At 44.4% G+C, this 14,312-nt stretch overlaps 4 non-coding genes and 1 pseudogene across 4 annotated transcripts; all 5 read right to left on the reverse strand.

Annotated features, from left to right (window-relative positions):
• Nucleotides 1-285: 285 nt before the first annotated feature.
• LOC130347960 (U2 spliceosomal RNA) lies at nt 286-476 on the reverse strand. Its single transcript, XR_008885799.1, has one exon. It is a non-coding gene; the product is annotated as a U2 spliceosomal RNA (small nuclear RNA).
• Nucleotides 477-2,567: 2,091 nt separating this feature from the next.
• On the reverse strand, nt 2,568-2,758 carry LOC130347961 (U2 spliceosomal RNA). The gene has a single exon (XR_008885800.1). It is a non-coding gene; the product is annotated as a U2 spliceosomal RNA (small nuclear RNA).
• Nucleotides 2,759-4,839: 2,081 nt separating this feature from the next.
• On the reverse strand, nt 4,840-5,022 carry LOC130347942 (U2 spliceosomal RNA). Its single transcript, XR_008885786.1, has one exon. It is a non-coding gene; the product is annotated as a U2 spliceosomal RNA (small nuclear RNA).
• Nucleotides 5,023-10,193: 5,171 nt separating this feature from the next.
• On the reverse strand, nt 10,194-10,326 carry LOC130347944 (U2 spliceosomal RNA; annotated as a pseudogene).
• A 2,095-nt stretch (nt 10,327-12,421) lies between these two features.
• On the reverse strand, nt 12,422-12,612 carry LOC130347962 (U2 spliceosomal RNA). The gene has a single exon (XR_008885801.1). It is a non-coding gene; the product is annotated as a U2 spliceosomal RNA (small nuclear RNA).
• Between the last annotated feature and the right edge of the window lie 1,700 nt (nt 12,613-14,312).

Below are 14,312 nucleotides of genomic sequence, written 5' to 3' on the forward strand. Positions count from 1 at the left end.
CCGCTATCAAGGCAGCTGCCTATCATGTCATGCCCTACCTGCACAGGTGTGCTGGCTACTCAAATGATCCAATTAAGGAGGCCATTTAGTCAGCAGCAGCAGAAGTCCTGTGCCTGGACGCTCCAACAGCGGCCAGACACAAGCAGAAGCAGCAGAAGCAGCAGCAGCAGCACCACCTTTTGTTTTTTGGCTGCAGCAGCAGCAAGGCCCACAGGGCTGGCTAGCTGGCTAGCCAGCAAGCAGGTAGCAATGAAAGTAGGAATCTTTCTTTTTAACCCTGTAAGGGGGTGGTGCACTGTACCCGAAGATACTGCCATATCGGGTCAATGCATAGGGCGACGGAAGCAAGCTTCGAAATCGGCCCCCGTTCTCAAAAATCCATTTAATATATGGTCCCCAGATAGGGGACGTATCAGATATTAAACTGATAAGAACAGATACTACACTTGATCTTAGCCAAAAGGCCGAGAAGCGATAACCGTGAAAGGGGCGGGCCCAACAAGGTCCCCTTCATGGGCACTATCACTGCTTGCTGTCAGGGAGGCTGCCAGACAATTTTCCATGCACACTCTGGGCTGGGGGGCAGTCAACCACCAGTACACACAGCAGAACCTAAACCCATACCATTATTGCTAAGCAGCAAGACAGGGGCCCATTGCACTCCCACGGGGCCTTTTTAAATGCAATCCATAACCCGGATTTGCCAGGAACCCTTCTTACTCCTCCTACTTGCATGTGACACTGGGCTTAGGATCTGCATAGGAAACACACACACAAGCACACACCTACCTTTGTTGCCTGCAGATGCCTCCTTGGCTGTCCCCAAACGGTATCAAACCAACACCCACGGGAAGCTGTAAGCATAGAGGACATGCCTGCACCCCATTGGACTTACCTGTGTGGGTTAAATCCGGGTTATTTGACAACCTATGGCGGTGATGGTTCTGCTCAGGCAGAGCAGTGCTGATGCTCCTCATAAAGCTGTCGCTGCTGTGAAGGTTCTAGGTGACATCACAAATCCCTATGGTTACATACACAACAAAGCTGGGTTGTTGTTGTTTACACTCTGCAAGGCCTGTGGAAGTGAGTGACATCATAGCACTGTAGTTCTGAGGGTTCTAGATGGATGCAACAATCTCCTGTTGCTTCTATGAAGGCCATAATAGACGACATCACCAAACAGCTCCATAGTCACATACACAGCAAAGGAGAGATGTTGTTTACACCTAGTGATGTCAGTGGTATTGAGTGACATCACAGCACAGTGCTAAGGCTCCTGGGCCTGGACACAGCAGCGGCTGCAATATCTCAACGGAGAATACGTTTATATATATGTGTGTGTGTGCGCGTATATATATATATATATATATATATATATATATATATATATATATATTTCTCCGCCGAAATCACTTTTAAACCCATTTCCACCTTTTTTTCCCTTCTCTTCCTCTTACTTTTTTTTCACGTTTTTTTACGTTTTTCTCCTTTTCGCCTCTTTTCTGGGCGTATTATTCTTCTTTTTCTTCTTTTTTTTCGTCTAATGCATACCCCATCAGTGCAGCAATGCTTATTCAATACCGCCAGCAGATGGAGACACTGGGGGATAATTTTCTAAGGATTTATACTGATTTTTCCTGTCTGAATTTGTCGCACAGAAAGTTGCAGGCCGAATATGTGTGACATTTCTGCGACTTTAGCTTCTAGAGCATTTTTACAACATTATACATAGGTGCTGAATACATAAAAAGCGACTGTTCAGCGACAGACAAGTCGCATCGGCTGAAAGTAGGCCAGAATGTCAGTCCATGTTGGAGCAGGTTTAGATACAGTCTAAAGTATAGATCTCAAAGTCTGTGCACAGAATTTAGCAAGGGCCTCGCACCTTCTGATGCATCAGGTAGGTGCACAATAGCATAGCCTAACCCTCTGTACTTTGGTCTATATTGATGCGGGACATAGACAGCCAGCTGATGACCAATCCATTAGTGCAATGGATGGCTGGAAGCATTTGTCTTTGCCTTTGCAATACCACAGAAGCAATGCATGGTCAATGTACAGCAATGACACACCTGTGTGAACAGCCAGGAGACCCCCCCCCCCCCCCATGTTATGTTACATAGTTACATAGTTAGTACGGTCGAAAAAAGACAAATGTCCATCAAGTTCAACCAGGGAATTAAGGGGTAGGGGTGTGGCGTGATATTGGGGTAGGGATGAGATTTTATATTTCTTCATAAGCATTAATCTTATTTTGTCAATTAGGAACATTCAGCACCCACCCGCTATCAAGGCAGCTGCCTATCATGTCATGCCCTACCTGCACAGGTGTGCTGGCTACTCAAATGATCCAATTAAGGAGGCCATTTAGTCAGCAGCAGCAGAAGTCCTGTGCCTGGACGCTCCAACAGCGGCCAGACACAAGCAGAAGCAGCAGAAGCAGCAGCAGCAGCACCACCTTTTGTTTTTTGGCTGCAGCAGCAGCAAGGCCCACAGGGCTGGCTAGCTGGCTAGCCAGCAAGCAGGTAGCAATGAAAGTAGGAATCTTTCTTTTTAACCCTGTAAGGGGGTGGTGCACTGTACCCGAAGATACTGCCATATCGGGTCAATGCATAGGGCGACGGAAGCAAGCTTCGAAATCGGCCCCCGTTCTCAAAAATCCATTTAATATATGGTCCCCAGATAGGGGACGTATCAGATATTAAACTGATAAGAACAGATACTACACTTGATCTTAGCCAAAAGGCCGAGAAGCGATAACCGTGAAAGGGGCGGGCCCAACAAGGTCCCCTTCATGGGCACTATCACTGCTTGCTGTCAGGGAGGCTGCCAGACAATTTTCCATGCACACTCTGGGCTGGGGGGCAGTCAACCACCAGTACACACAGCAGAACCTAAACCCATACCATTATTGCTAAGCAGCAAGACAGGGGCCCATTGCACTCCCACGGGGCCTTTTTAAATGCAATCCATAACCCGGATTTGCCAGGAACCCTTCTTACTCCTCCTACTTGCATGTGACACTGGGCTTAGGATCTGCATAGGAAACACACACACAAGCACACACCTACCTTTGTTGCCTGCAGATGCCTCCTTGGCTGTCCCCAAACGGTATCAAACCAACACCCACGGGAAGCTGTAAGCATAGAGGACATGCCTGCACCCCATTGGACTTACCTGTGTGGGTTAAATCCGGGTTATTTGACAACCTATGGCGGTGATGGTTCTGCTCAGGCAGAGCAGTGCTGATGCTCCTCATAAAGCTGTCGCTGCTGTGAAGGTTCTAGGTGACATCACAAATCCCTATGGTTACATACACAACAAAGCTGGGTTGTTGTTGTTTACACTCTGCAAGGCCTGTGGAAGTGAGTGACATCATAGCACTGTAGTTCTGAGGGTTCTAGATGGATGCAACAATCTCCTGTTGCTTCTATGAAGGCCATAATAGACGACATCACCAAACAGCTCCATAGTCACATACACAGCAAAGGAGAGATGTTGTTTACACCTAGTGATGTCAGTGGTATTGAGTGACATCACAGCACAGTGCTAAGGCTCCTGGGCCTGGACACAGCAGCGGCTGCAATATCTCAACGGAGAATACGTTTATATATATGTGTGTGTGTGCGCGTATATATATATATATATATATATATATATATATATATATATATATTTCTCCGCCGAAATCACTTTTAAACCCATTTCCACCTTTTTTTCCCTTCTCTTCCTCTTACTTTTTTTTCACGTTTTTTTACGTTTTTCTCCTTTTCGCCTCTTTTCTGGGCGTATTATTCTTCTTTTTCTTCTTTTTTTTCGTCTAATGCATACCCCATCAGTGCAGCAATGCTTATTCAATACCGCCAGCAGATGGAGACACTGGGGGATAATTTTCTAAGGATTTATACTGATTTTTCCTGTCTGAATTTGTCGCACAGAAAGTTGCAGGCCGAATATGTGTGACATTTCTGCGACTTTAGCTTCTAGAGCATTTTTACAACATTATACATAGGTGCTGAATACATAAAAAGCGACTGTTCAGCGACAGACAAGTCGCATCGGCTGAAAGTAGGCCAGAATGTCAGTCCATGTTGGAGCAGGTTTAGATACAGTCTAAAGTATAGATCTCAAAGTCTGTGCACAGAATATAGCAAGGGCCTCGCACCTTCTGATGCATCAGGTAGGTGCACAATAGCATAGCCTAACCCTCTGTACTTTGGTCTATATTGATGCGGGACATAGACAGCCAGCTGATGACCAATCCATTAGTGCAATGGATGGCTGGAAGCATTTGTCTTTGCCTTTGCAATACCACAGAAGCAATGCATGGTCAATGTACAGCAATGACACACCTGTGTGAACAGCCAGGAGACCCCCCCATGTTATGTTACATAGTTACATAGTTAGTACGGTCGAAAAAAGACATATGTCCATCAAGTTCAACCAGGGAATTAAGGGGTAGGGGTGTGGCGCGATATTGGGGAAGGGATGAGATTTTATATTTCTTCATAAGCATTAATCTTATTTTGTCAATTAGGAACATTCAGCACCCACCCGCTATCAAGGCAGCTGCCTATCATGTCATGCCCTACCTGCACAGGTGTGCTGGCTACTCAAATGATCCAATTAAGGAGGCCATTTAGTCAGCAGCAGCAGAAGTCCTGTGCCTGGACGCTCCAACAGCGGCCAGACACAAGCAGAAGCAGCAGAAGCAGCAGCAGCAGCACCACCTTTTGTTTTTTGGCTGCAGCAGCAGCAAGGCCCACAGGGCTGGCTAGCTGGCTAGCCAGCAAGCAGGTAGCAATGAAAGTAGGAATCTTTCTTTTTAACCCTGTAAGGGGGTGGTGCACTGTACCCGAAGATACTGCCATATCGGGTCAATGCATAGGGCGACGGAAGCAAGCTTCGAAATCGGCCCCCGTTCTCAAAAATCCATTTAATATATGGTCCCCAGATAGGGGACGTATCAGATATTAAACTGATAAGAACAGATTTTTTAACTTGGCTACCCCTGAGGGGTATCTTTTTATTTAGAATTCATAACATTTTACAAAGTGCATTACGATTTATAAATATAATTTTTTTTTCAATAAAAACAAATTTTGATAATAAAATCACATATAACAATAAAAGTTCACATAAATACAATCATAATACACTTAAAATGGGCACTTGGTGGCTTTACAAAAGGGCGTTCCATTCATTAAAATACCATTTTCTAGCTAATAAAGGATAATATTTCTTGTCTAATAAAAAGTACTGGTACATATCACTAAAACAAAGAACTAAAACATCATTCACAGATAAAATCTCATGTTTAAAAAGTAAAATGTTTCTGGCATTCCATAGAGCTGCTTTAACACAGTTTATGATCTTCCATGCCATTGTCTCTTGAGTCCGTATTGGGCATTCCAGACATCCATAAAAAACAGCTGCAGAGTTTAAGTCCTTTATTTCTGTTATCTTCTTCACCAGAGGGAGTATTTTAGTCCATATCCTTTTTGCATAAAAACAAGTCCAGAAAAGGTGGTACACGGTCTCGGGTTCCTGGCAGCCCTCCCTCGGGCATACTGCAGTGTTGGCCATCCTTCTTCGGTGCTGGAATGCCCGGCATGGAAGACACTCGTGTATGCAGCTCCAGGCCAGATCTTTCTGTGAATTAAAAAGATAAATCATATTTGCCATCTTCCATATTTTCCTGCATTTCTCTTCATTAAAATTATTCACAGGGGCAATAAAACCACTTTCTTTAATATATTTTAACATTTTTTTGCTATTAGTTACTTCATTAATACTTTTTCCGTTAAAGTTGTACAAGTTGAAAATTTTCTCTAAAATCTTGTATTGTTGGGGAAGATTAAAAGCATAAGGACAGCTTAAAACAGTTTTAAACCACCCATTCCTCCTCATAAAAAAACCTGTATTAAAACGGATAAAATATGACCAGTAACTATCCTTAAAAAGTGTGCTAACACACATGCTAAAAAACTTGGTAAAAAGGAACGCCCTGATGTCGGGGAAGTCCTTTCCACCCATACCTTTTGGCATCATGACGATCTCTCTTCTCAATTTTTCACTCTTGGAGCTCCATAAAAAGGTAAAACATGCTTTAATAATTTTATTTAAAATCATTTCGGGGGGTGGAAAGACCATGCCAAGATACAATAAAATGGGTAAAATCACCATCTTTGTAACTAAAACCTTCCCCTCCATCGTTAGCTTTCTCATGTTCCACATACAAATTTTTGTGTTTATTTTTTGAGCCACCAAGTCCCAGCTATTAAAACCATTGTTTGACTCACTGAAGGAGACCCCTAAAATCTGCACAGACTCAGACACAGGAATGGGTAAATCCCTTAAAAACAGTCCTCCTATATTTAAAACACTGCTTTTATTAAAATTTACCTTAAAACCGGAGGCACAACAAAAAAATTCAACTTGCTTTAGGGCTTTTTGAAGCGATGGGGTGTCCCTTCCAAGCACTGCCACATCGTCCATGTACCCCACTACTTTAGCCTCTAGTCCCCCTCCTCCCGGCAGGGGGACCCCTCTTATTTGCTTATCTCTCCTCAAGGTGCATAGTAGAGGCTCAAGCACACATATGAAAAGTAGTGGGGACAAAGGACACCCCTGCTTCACTCCGGAATTTAAAATCACATCCTGTGTCTTAAAACCGTTAACTAAAATCTTGCTTGTGCAGTTTTTATAAAAGGCCTTAAGAGACAATAAAAAGCCTTCAGGTATACCCATTTTCTCTAAAACCTTAAAAAGATAAAAATGTGACACTCTGTCAAAAGCCTTCTCGAAGTCTAAGGATAAAATGGCTAGTTTTCCGTTTCTAGACTTTGTGTCACTAATCACATCTTTTAAAAGGTTAAGATTTTCCCATATGCTCCTCCCAGGCACCCCACAGACCTGATTTGAATGGATTATTTTCTCTATTACACTTTTTAATCTATTTGCGCACAGTTTTGCCATCACTTTGTAGTCACAGTTGAGGAGGGTGATTGGTCTCCAGTTCTTTAGATCTGACCGGTCTCCCTTTTTGAACAGCAGGGAGACATCACCCTTCCTCCATGAACCTGGGAGGGCTTTTGTTTTAAATACTTCTGTAAAAAGGGAAAAAAGGTCATCTTTTAAAACACCATAAAAAATGACATAAAACTCAATGGGTATACCGTCAGGACCAGGCACCTTACCGGATTTAAAACTCCTGATCGTCTCTAAAACCTCCTGTTCCGAGATCTCCCTCTGTAAAAGAGACTGGGACACAGGGTCTAAAACATTGGTAATCTCCTTCAATGAGTCATTCATAAAATCAATATCAATATTTTTTGTATTAAAAAGATCCGCATAAAATGAATGTACCCTTTTTAAAATACCCTGTACATCTTTTTCTCCTTGTATATTATCAATTAAAACCTTTTTATCCGTTACTTTCTTAAAAAAGTACCTGGAGCAGGTCTCGTTCTCTTCAAGGTGCTTTATTTTGGATCTGAAAATTATCTCTTTTCCCTTCTGCTCCAGGCACTGTTTTATTTCTTTTTTTAAGTCAGTAATTTCTCTATAAACCTCTATACCATTGTCTCTGAATTTGTACAGGGTTTGCAGACGGGTATTTAGAAGGGAGTAAAACTCACGCTTCTCTTTAGCTCTAGAGATCCCTACTCTAATAAAAAACTCTTTTATTTTTATTTTCATTTTCTCCCACCATATACTGATGGGAGTGTTAGGATCTCTTACCCGTCTGCAGTCCTTGTAGAAGTTGATAAAATCGGATAAAACCTGCGGATCTTCTAAAAGGGATACATTCATCTTCCAGGCATTCCTCCCAGTCTTTTTTCTAAAATCACTCTTCACCTTAAAAGATAAAAGTTTGTGATCAGAAAAAACATTGGTTAAAACATCACACTTAAAAGGCAGTACTTGATAAGAACAGAAGATAAAATCGATCCTGGAGCTGCAGTTTGCGTTGCTCCAGGTCACACCGTCTCTTTCTGGTAAAATACTATTGCATTTCTTAAAAACATCAGTAAGTCTAAAATCAATAATCATATTTTTTAACATAGAAGATGTTTTATCATAGTTTCTACTTACTGAATTGGTAAAACGGTGCTCCCCCCTTAAAATACAATTAAAATCACCTGCTAAAATAAGAGGTTCAGAATCATTGATAAAAAGGGGTAAAATCTCTAACATCCGTGCTCTATCATTTTTATTGGGTGAACCATAAAAATTTAAAAACTGCCATTTAATACCATCAATAAAAGCTTTAACCAATAAAATTCTGCCTGGTAAAATCTCATGAATAAAATCAATAAAAGCATTTCCTTTAAAAAGTATGGCGACCCCTGCTGATCTGGATTCGTTAGATCCAGACCAGACTGATGGACCGTGTACCCAATCTTTTTTATACTTTTCATAATTTAAACTATGCGGGATGCCGCACTCCTGCAGGAAAACCACAGAAGCAGCAAAAATAGACAAGTAGTTAAAAAGGGCAACCCGTTTCGCTCGTGAACTTATACTTCTTACATTCATAGACAATCCGGACAACTCAGCCATTGGAGATGTAAAAAAAAGGGAGGCTCAGATAACAAACTAAAAACCAGATTGCGCACTGGAGCTCTCGTTACCCCCCACCTCTGACTCTACCGTACACATAGAGGAAGCCGGAGAGGAACCACCATCGCTCGAGCAGCCCCCCTCTTCCAAGACCACAGGTGTATAGACGGAGTACATTGGTAAGAACAGCTTCTGGGCTCCATTCTCTTTTTCGGCGTCCACCTCTTGCCCCTCCATAGGGGTCGGGTGCGTACTTAGGTCCGTTTCCGGGACCTCGGAGATGGTCACCCCTGAAACCTCCTCCTGGCTGGGAGGAGGAGGGGTATCCACCGCTGGGACCTGTGGAGGAGCTTCACTTGGAGCCCCCGTCACGACAGGAACTTCCATCTGCTCCTCCTGGACCACCTCCGAGTCCGGACGCCCTTTGGAGCCCCTTCGTCTTTTCACCTTTGCTACTCCGTCCGGGTTTTCACACTCAGGGGGACCCCGAGCAGGAGGACCTTCCGGGGTGGAATCGGGCACCTCTCGCTCTTCCACCTTCTCTGAGGTATCTGCCCGATCCCCTCTCGCATTTCTCTTCCCCGGCCTCCTCTCATTTGGGGTCCCCCTTTCCACCTGTGCCTCTTTCTCCTGGGGTTCTTTTGGGGGGGCCGTGGTCTCCATCTCACAGCTTACCTCTTCTTGTGGGGGGTGCTCCTCCTCTCTGGCTTTTCCCCAGGCTGGTCTCCGGACGTCTCTCTTGGGTTGCCCTTGCTGTTCTGTGGTTTTTTTTGGTCTGTGGGGACAGAAAGCATACACGTGACCAAAGTGACGGCAAAAATTACATCTCAAACCCTTATCACATTTTTCTGTTTCATGTTGCATGCTTCCACATTTCTTACAGGAACTTTCACAATTTTCCTTTATGTGCCCATAACGTTGGCACCTTCTGCAGAAGTTTGGCATTCCCGCAAAAAAGAGGTCGCCACACACATTGTTTAATTTAAAACGAGCAGGCGGTAATAGTATCCCCCCTGGGAGGGTGGGGTCTTTGTTGCACGTGACTTGATATCGCCATTTTGAGGTCCAGACACCACAGTCGTTCATGATTTTTCCTCTGAACTCCACCTTTTTAAAGTAGGCTGCCAGGAACCCATCGATCTCTCTCTGATTTACAAAAGGGGAGTACATCTTCACGACAATCAACTTGGTTTCATCTAGGACGTGCTCGACAATTTGGATACCCTTAAGCCTCGGATCATCCTGCTTTGGAATTTTCATTACTGCATCTAAGAATACGCCTTCCCCTATGAAAGTGCAGTCGTAGATCCTCCGCTTAGGGTAATCCTGGATGGCCAAAATCTCTCGCTTACGAACATTAAGAATCTTGTCGAGCACGTCCTCTATCACGAACCTCATGCCACGTGCATCCGCCGCATCACCTGTGAGAATGACCCGCACAGTGTGTTTAATCCGGGCATAAGCCGGTACCGAACCAGGATCTAGATCTTCATCCATGGTTCATTCGTGTTTTGGTCTGGTTCTCTCCGCTCCAACCAACCAGCCAATTCGCTCAAACCTCTCTCCACCCAAAGGCTTTGAGAGGCGATCGCAACCCGTTACCCTGGGACTAAGCCCTCTCCCCAATAGCAACAAGTGGGTGAAGCCCAGGCAATAAACCTGGGCGATCCCACAAGGCCGAGGAGAGGGGTACCCGAGTACCTTCTGACCAGATCTCCTGTATTACTACACTTGATCTTAGCCAAAAGGCCGAGAAGCGATAACCGTGAAAGGGGCGGGCCCAACAAGGTCCCCTTCATGGGCACTATCACTGCTTGCTGTCAGGGAGGCTGCCAGACAATTTTCCATGCACACTCTGGGCTGGGGGGCAGTCAACCACCAGTACACACAGCAGAACCTAAACCCATACCATTATTGCTAAGCAGCAAGACAGGGGCCCATTGCACTCCCACGGGGCCTTTTTAAATGCAATCCATAACCCGGATTTGCCAGGAACCCTTCTTACTCCTCCTACTTGCATGTGACACTGGGCTTAGGATCTGCATAGGAAACACACACACAAGCACACACCTACCTTTGTTGCCTGCAGATGCCTCCTTGGCTGTCCCCAAACGGTATCAAACCAACACCCACGGGAAGCTGTAAGCATAGAGGACATGCCTGCACCCCATTGGACTTACCTGTGTGGGTTAAATCCGGGTTATTTGACAACCTATGGCGGTGATGGTTCTGCTCAGGCAGAGCAGTGCTGATGCTCCTCATAAAGCTGTCGCTGCTGTGAAGGTTCTAGGTGACATCACAAATCCCTATGGTTACATACACAACAAAGCTGGGTTGTTGTTGTTTACACTCTGCAAGGCCTGTGGAAGTGAGTGACATCATAGCACTGTAGTTCTGAGGGTTCTAGATGGATGCAACAATCTCCTGTTGCTTCTATGAAGGCCATAATAGACGACATCACCAAACAGCTCCATAGTCACATACACAGCAAAGGAGAGATGTTGTTTACACCTAGTGATGTCAGTGGTATTGAGTGACATCACAGCACAGTGCTAAGGCTCCTGGGCCTGGACACAGCAGCGGCTGCAATATCTCAACGGAGAATACGTTTATATATATGTGTGTGTGTGCGCGTATATATATATATATATATATATATATATATATATATATATATATATATATTTCTCCGCCGAAATCACTTTTAAACCCATTTCCACCTTTTTTTCCCTTCTCTTCCTCTTACTTTTTTTTCACGTTTTTTTACGTTTTTCTCCTTTTCGCCTCTTTTCTGGGCGTATTATTCTTCTTTTTCTTCTTTTTTTTCGTCTAATGCATACCCCATCAGTGCAGCAATGCTTATTCAATACCGCCAGCAGATGGAGACACTGGGGGATAATTTTCTAAGGATTTATACTGATTTTTCCTGTCTGAATTTGTCGCACAGAAAGTTGCAGGCCGAATATGTGTGACATTTCTGCGACTTTAGCTTCTAGAGCATTTTTACAACATTATACATAGGTGCTGAATACATAAAAAGCGACTGTTCAGCGACAGACAAGTCGCATCGGCTGAAAGTAGGCCAGAATGTCAGTCCATGTTGGAGCAGGTTTAGATACAGTCTAAAGTATAGATCTCAAAGTCTGTGCACAGAATTTAGCAAGGGCCTCGCACCTTCTGATGCATCAGGTAGGTGCACAATAGCATAGCCTAACCCTCTGTACTTTGGTCTATATTGATGCGGGACATAGACAGCCAGCTGATGACCAATCCATTAGTGCAATGGATGGCTGGAAGCATTTGTCTTTGCCTTTGCAATACCACAGAAGCAATGCATGGTCAATGTACAGCAATGACACACCTGTGTGAACAGCCAGGAGACCCCCCCCCCCCCCCATGTTATGTTACATAGTTACATAGTTAGTACGGTCGAAAAAAGACAAATGTCCATCAAGTTCAACCAGGGAATTAAGGGGTAGGGGTGTGGCGTGATATTGGGGTAGGGATGAGATTTTATATTTCTTCATAAGCATTAATCTTATTTTGTCAATTAGGAACATTCAGCACCCACCCGCTATCAAGGCAGCTGCCTATCATGTCATGCCCTACCTGCACAGGTGTGCTGGCTACTCAAATGATCCAATTAAGGAGGCCATTTAGTCAGCAGCAGCAGAAGTCCTGTGCCTGGACGCTCCAACAGCGGCCAGACACAAGCAGAAGCAGCAGAAGCAGCAGCAGCAGCACCACCTTTTGTTTTTTGGCTGCAGCAGCAGCAAGGCCCACAGGGCTGGCTAGCTGGCTAGCCAGCAAGCAGGTAGCAATGAAAGTAGGAATCTTTCTTTTTAACCCTGTAAGGGGGTGGTGCACTGTACCCGAAGATACTGCCATATCGGGTCAATGCATAGGGCGACGGAAGCAAGCTTCGAAATCGGCCCCCGTTCTCAAAAATCCATTTAATATATGGTCCCCAGATAGGGGACGTATCAGATATTAAACTGATAAGAACAGATACTACACTTGATCTTAGCCAAAAGGCCGAGAAGCGATAACCGTGAAAGGGGCGGGCCCAACAAGGTCCCCTTCATGGGCACTATCACTGCTTGCTGTCAGGGAGGCTGCCAGACAATTTTCCATGCACACTCTGGGCTGGGGGGCAGTCAACCACCAGTACACACAGCAGAACCTAAACCCATACCATTATTGCTAAGCAGCAAGACAGGGGCCCATTGCACTCCCACGGGGCCTTTTTAAATGCAATCCATAACCCGGATTTGCCAGGAACCCTTCTTACTCCTCCTACTTGCATGTGACACTGGGCTTAGGATCTGCATAGGAAACACACACACAAGCACACACCTACCTTTGTTGCCTGCAGATGCCTCCTTGGCTGTCCCCAAACGGTATCAAACCAACACCCACGGGAAGCTGTAAGCATAGAGGACATGCCTGCACCCCATTGGACTTACCTGTGTGGGTTAAATCCGGGTTATTTGACAACTTATGGCGGTGATGGTTCTGCTCAGGCAGAGCAGTGCTGATGCTCCTCATAAAGCTGTCGCTGCTGTGAAGGTTCTAGGTGACATCACAAATCCCTATGGTTACATACACAACAAAGCTGGGTTGTTGTTGTTTACACTCTGCAAGGCCTGTGGAAGTGAGTGACATCATAGCACTGTAGTTCTGAGGGTTCTAGATGGATGCAACAATCTCCTGTTGCTTCTATGAAGGCCATAATAGACGACATCACCAAACAGCTCCATAGTCACATACACAGCAAAGGAGAGATGTTGTTTACACCTAGTGATGTCAGTGGTATTGAGTGACATCACAGCACAGTGCTAAGGCTCCTGGGCCTGGACACAGCAGCGGCTGCAATATCTCAACGGAGAATACGTTTATATATATGTGTGTGTGTGCGCGTATATATATATATATATATATATATATATATATATATATATATATATATTTCTCCGCCGAAATCACTTTTAAACCCATTTCCACCTTTTTTTCCCTTCTCTTCCTCTTACTTTTTTTTCACGTTTTTTTACGTTTTTCTCCTTTTCGCCTCTTTTCTGGGCGTATTATTCTTCTTTTTCTTCTTTTTTTTCGTCTAATGCATACCCCATCAGTGCAGCAATGCTTATTCAATACCGCCAGCAGATGGAGACACTGGGGGATAATTTTCTAAGGATTTATACTGATTTTTCCTGTCTGAATTTGTCGCACAGAAAGTTGCAGGCCGAATATGTGTGACATTTCTGCGACTTTAGCTTCTAGAGCATTTTTACAACATTATACATAGGTGCTGAATACATAAAAAGCGACTGTTCAGCGACAGACAAGTCGCATCGGCTGAAAGTAGGCCAGAATGTCAGTCCATGTTGGAGCAGGTTTAGATACAGTCTAAAGTATAGATCTCAAAGTCTGTGCACAGAATATAGCAAGGGCCTCGCACCTTCTGATGCATCAGGTAGGTGCACAATAGCATAGCCTAACCCTCTGTACTTTGGTCTATATTGATGCGGGACATAGACAGCCAGCTGATGACCAATCCATTAGTGCAATGGATGGCTGGAAGCATTTGTCTTTGCCTTTGCAATACCACAGAAGCAATGCATGGTCAATGTACAGCAATGACACACCTGTGTGAACAGCCAGGAGACCCCCCCATGTTATGTTACATAGTTACATAGTTAGTACGGTCGAAAAAAGACATATGTCCATCAAGTTCAACCAGGGAATTA

The sequence above is a fragment of the Hyla sarda genome, unplaced genomic scaffold, assembly GCF_029499605.1.
Source record: "Hyla sarda isolate aHylSar1 unplaced genomic scaffold, aHylSar1.hap1 scaffold_857, whole genome shotgun sequence".
NCBI lineage: Eukaryota > Metazoa > Chordata > Amphibia > Anura > Hylidae > Hyla > Hyla sarda.